The sequence below is a fragment of the Fukomys damarensis genome, unplaced genomic scaffold, assembly GCF_012274545.1.
Source record: "Fukomys damarensis isolate Sample0158 unplaced genomic scaffold, DMR_v1.0_HiC HiC_scaffold_31, whole genome shotgun sequence".
In the NCBI taxonomy this organism is placed as follows: Eukaryota; Metazoa; Chordata; class Mammalia; order Rodentia; family Bathyergidae; genus Fukomys; species Fukomys damarensis.
In genome coordinates this window covers 5,195,084-5,199,854 of record NW_022900943.1, presented here as the reverse complement: position 1 = coordinate 5,199,854, position 4,771 = coordinate 5,195,084, and the positions used below count along the sequence as shown (strand labels likewise).

General features: G+C 43.4%; 1 protein-coding gene and 1 long non-coding RNA gene across 2 annotated transcripts in view; one reads left to right on the top strand and one right to left on the bottom strand.

Moving 5' to 3' along the window:
- Positions 1-319, bottom strand: part of Zdhhc21 (zinc finger DHHC-type palmitoyltransferase 21) — a 57,918-nt gene extending 57,599 nt beyond the window's left edge. Inside the window, exon 1 of the mRNA XM_033757741.1 lies at positions 39-319. The gene's annotated coding sequence lies outside the window, so the exon portion shown is untranslated. The remainder of the gene's footprint in view (positions 1-38) is intronic.
- The window catches only part of LOC117283860, a 28,411-nt gene that overhangs the window by 997 nt on the left and 22,643 nt on the right, over positions 1-4,771 (top strand). The window lies entirely within an intron of this gene.

Sequence of the window (4,771 nt, the reverse complement as noted above, 5' to 3'; positions counted from 1 at the left end):
CGCTCCGGCTGCGCGCCGCCGTCGGCGAGCACTGGTACCTGGCTGCGCACCTCCGTGTCTCCCTGCCGCCTCCTTCCAGGCTGCGCTCGGGCCCTGTTCCGCTGATCCCACGCCCTGGCTGAACCGGACAGGGGCCTGTCTTTGAGCATGGCCTGTGTCCCTCCTGCAGGGGAGTTGGCCCGCGGGCCTCCCCGACGCCTTCTGGGGGTCCCGCCCGCAGTACCTCGCTTGAAAGTGCGGTGTGCTGCACATCAGCGTCCCCTGGGAATTGTTGGAAAGGCGTAATCCCAGTCCTGCTGAATCTGTATCTGCTTTTCAACAAGATCTCCAGGGGGTCCCTACGAGTGCCCCTCTATGATTGAAAAGTAGTGCTTAGGGTCTTCCCTGCCCACTTCAGACCCACTGGGAGATCTTTCCTGAGCCACACCCAAACAAGCTTTCCTTAGTACTTCAGGAGCTCTCCCAGAACTGCCAGCTTTCACATCCATATGAGTAGAGTTATTGATTGAATGGTGCAAACAACCCACCTCTGAATCTAAGTTGATGTGTTCACCAAACACCAGAAATACTGCTTCACAGCAGCTGAGTAGCACTTTGGGAAGCCTAAACTATTGCAGTGGTGTGCAGCTAGATCGTTGTGCCCGCCTGTCTCAGGAGATAGTGTGTGAACCGAAGAAATACTACCTACTGTATCAAGTCTGTACTCCTTATAAGATGGAATACGCCTTTCAAAAATGGGTCCCTTCCTACCTTTCTAATCTTTACTGCAGCTGCTTGGATTATTCCCCCATTCTAGGACGCCCCCATTTTCCTCTCTGATGCTCTTAACCTATGCAAACTTGGGAGTCCACGGAAATCCTGCCAGCCTAGAGTTCTTGGTTTCTCTATACACTTACAGTGTAGCAGTCTTTGTGGCTTGTGGTCCTTACAGTGAACTGGTATTGTTACCTATTTTTAAATGTTTAGTCCTCATGGAACTAATTACCAACACCTTGTCACCTTAAAGACATAGATGAGCTGTGTTTCAAAGTGTGGTTCCCAGACCAGCAGCTCAGTGTTTCACAAGAACTTGTAGGAAATCCTGTCCTCCAGCCCCACCCCAGATCTGCAGGATTAGACCTTTTGGAGGTGGAACCTGGCGACCTGTAGTCTAACGAACCTTCCAGGTGATTCTGATGCATACCTAAATTTTAGAATTGCTGACCTGGACCACGATATCCCAGAGAAACCCAGTGGTAATGATTGATTTAATTATATGCAAGTTTTATTCTCTTTCAGATTAATAAATTCCCTCATTCATATAAAGCTAGGATGGATGGCTGGTCACAATTGCTTCTGAAATAATTCCCTTTGATTTTCATAATGCATTTGATGTGGTAGGATTTTATAACTTGGTTCAAATAGAAAGAAATAACCCAGATAAGGAAGAAAAACAAACTCCTACCCAAATCCAGCTACCTTGATTGCATGTTAGTTTGCTGTCTTCCGCTACCCTGTAGGAGGGAATCATTTGTGTCACATAATCTCAACACGTGCCAAAATGAGAACTGTTGACAGACACACGAGTGCACATGGCAATCGGAAGTGTGTGTATATTTTTCAATGTATTTTTCATTAGTTAACTTTTATCAGCTAAATCTGCTCCACAGAGAATTCTCTTGAGAAAGACAAAGAAGAAGAGGAGTGGCAGAAAAAACATTCTCAAAATCACAATCCTCGTTAGCAAGGGCAGTTAAGAAGTATAACCAAAGGCCTGCCTGCCCCTTACACTGAGGATCAAGTACTCTTGCTCTCTCAGTCATGCTAAGCGTTGATTGTTTGGATACAGACACTCGTGTACTGATGAGGAACTAAAGGAATATGGCACCAGAAAATCTTCCTGAAGAGCTTTTCTATTTACTTTACTGATGGAAAGAAGATATGTGTCATATACTATATTTTCTGCTACAATTCTAGTCAATCTCGTGGGCCTGTGATGAACTGAAATGTGATTATTCATCAAACTAATATTTATCTGAGATGAGAAGAGGGCACGTAGCATTGCTACCACTGCCAACTAAGGCAGTCAGGCATTTATGTAAATAAACTCAGCCAACTACTGTGTTCTGTGCCGAGACTAGGAAGGACTGGATTTTACGGCAATTTCCAAAAGTCAGTGCAGTCCAGAGTTTAATCAGCAGTGGCTAATAGCCTTTGGCAGCTTGGGGTGAATGATGTTCTCCACCTGCCCAGCTGGGTACCATGCCCTAAGCACCCATATTTGATGACATCCATGATTTCTTGGTTGCTTACAGTCATCTCCTCCATCTGCTTGAGTGGCAGAGTGCCCGTTCCACACTAGTCTAATAGTCTAAAAGTTGATCCTAAGAGCACGTGATAAAAGTTGTGAACATATGTATATATATTTATATATAAAGTTTCACGCATGCCCCACCTTCCCACATGAGTGGATCACAGTGAACTCATGGATTTTGGCCTAAGAACTTTGCCTAGGGTTTGAGTTTGGGATGTTGTTTTGCTTGAATCCAAGGCAATGCTCTTTCCAACCAAGAGCCAAGCTTTGGGACAAGGGTAATGATGCACTCTAAGCTGGAAAAGTGTGAGTGTGGGCAATAACATTGAAAAAGGCAGCTTGACAGCATTTGGAAAGACCTAAAGATACTAAATTGAGAGCTAGTAGTTGCTTGTTTTTCCTTCAGAAGCTTTTATTAAGTTAAATCAAGTTGATCTCAAGAGTCTTAAACTTAGTGAATGTCAGTAGGGAAATGTATTCTGGTAAATGTTCACATGAGTTTAGAATCCAAGACATTGAAAGAGTTAAAATGTTTGAAACTGAAAGGAGGTGAAAAAAATCAATGCAAACTAGAATAATTTAGAAAAAAAAAAAAGAAGCCACTTGTCAGGCTGGGAAGACAAACACAGGTAAAGGTGGCTGCAAAATTACCAGGAAATGTTGCTTCTTTCTGCAATGGTTGTACAGCAGTTATAGAATGCTTTAACAGACCTTCCCCGCTTTGGATGACTCGGGACCTCTTACCAGTGGTGCCTGAAACCCTTGCTATTCTCACTTATTACTGGTAACATGCAATCACCTATCTCCTCAATCATCTTCACCTTCTTGACCCACACAACCTGTTCATTCCCTTTTTTCCTAATTGCACATCAAAGCAACAACCAACCCCAACTGATTCCTGCTCCCTTAGACTCCCCTCAAATCCCTCAGTAGAAGCCCACCTTGCACATTTGACTGCCTCTTCACTCTTATGTAGTAGGAGTGACCCCGCCCCCTTCTCAAAGGCAGTAGACCTGATTTTGTCAGGCTTGTTTCTGGTAGGCAATCTTTGGCTGATGGGTTCTTAACAACTCATTGGGTGAAGGGAGTTGCCCATGGTCAGGACTCATAGTGAGAAAAGAGTGTCCCTGTGTCAATGGCACAGCAAAGGAGCTGACACGGCCAATAACAAGGCTCCACGGTTCACAGCAGAGCCTTCCCATGTGGGAGGAAGTGGTACTTAGAGCAAGTCAGCTCATCCCTCATTTTGTAGAGATATGTGGGTCAAAGTAAGCCGAAGGAGGAGAGTGCTTCTTAAAAAAATGTTATGAGCAAAGTTAACTTAGGTACAGCTTCACTGAAGTAAAAAGGATTAACGTAGAGAAGTGAGGCTGGGGCCCAGTTCAGGGAGAGAGTTCGTGCCCCGTGGTGTTCAAGGCTCTATGTTAGATACCCAGAACCGCAAAATTAAAATTAAAGAGAGAGTAGGGAGTACAGTGGGCCCAGAAGGATAATGAAAGTTCTCATGTTGGTAATATCAGATTAGCTACTGTATTGAAAATAAGGCAGGACTGGCAGCACGGCACAGCAATACACTGCTTGCCTACCACACACAAGGCCCTGGATTTGATCCCAACACCACAAAATAAATGAGCAAATACTAAAAATAGTCTGACTTTAATGGTGCCAACATTACTTCGTGAAGGACAGCAATAGAGTAAAATTTTTGCTGGGAAATTTCATTAGAAAGAAAATTTTTTTAAAAATGTCATAGGGATGAAGTGAGACTCTAGGACTAGTCCAGGGAAGCAAGCCCAAGATTGCTGCATGGTTTTGGAGTCCTCCACCAGCACGCACAACTGAGACTGTAAGTGTGAACTAGGTCACCAAGGAAAGGGTTGTGTAGTAAGAACACAGAGGAAAGAGCAGAAGCTCGAGAAGCAACTTAAATATGTGTGAGGATCAGAGAATGAAAGAAATGATTCGACTCCCAAATCCCAGGTATTCCTAAATCAATATTCTAGCCCTATTTTCAATTGAGCTTCAGACCCATAAATCCAAGGGGAAACCTTCCTATCAACAGATGTTTGTTATGAGTGTTCGTATAGGGACGAAGTCTTTGGAATCAGCCCTGGAAAATGAGAAGGTGCCATCGTTCTTATAAAAGGAAGACAAAGTTCCCTGCTTCGTTACTTCTAAAAGACATCTTGTTATCTGAACTCAAGGACAATCAAAACAATCCACCAAGTTCTTGACTAATGTTTTGTTTATTCTTCATGTTTTCCTTTTAAATATGAATAGCTCCATTAATAGCCGAGGGAAAGAAACTTGTTACACTGCACCTCTGAGAAGTAAGGCAAAGGAGGTTAGTTTCATCCTTGGCTCACAATTTCCTCTGCAGGAAGAATGCCGGTAACGTTTAAAAAAAAAAAAAAATCAGTCTCTACCATCATGTTTGCAAACATTTGGCTAAATACAAAAAAAAAAAAAAAAAAAAAA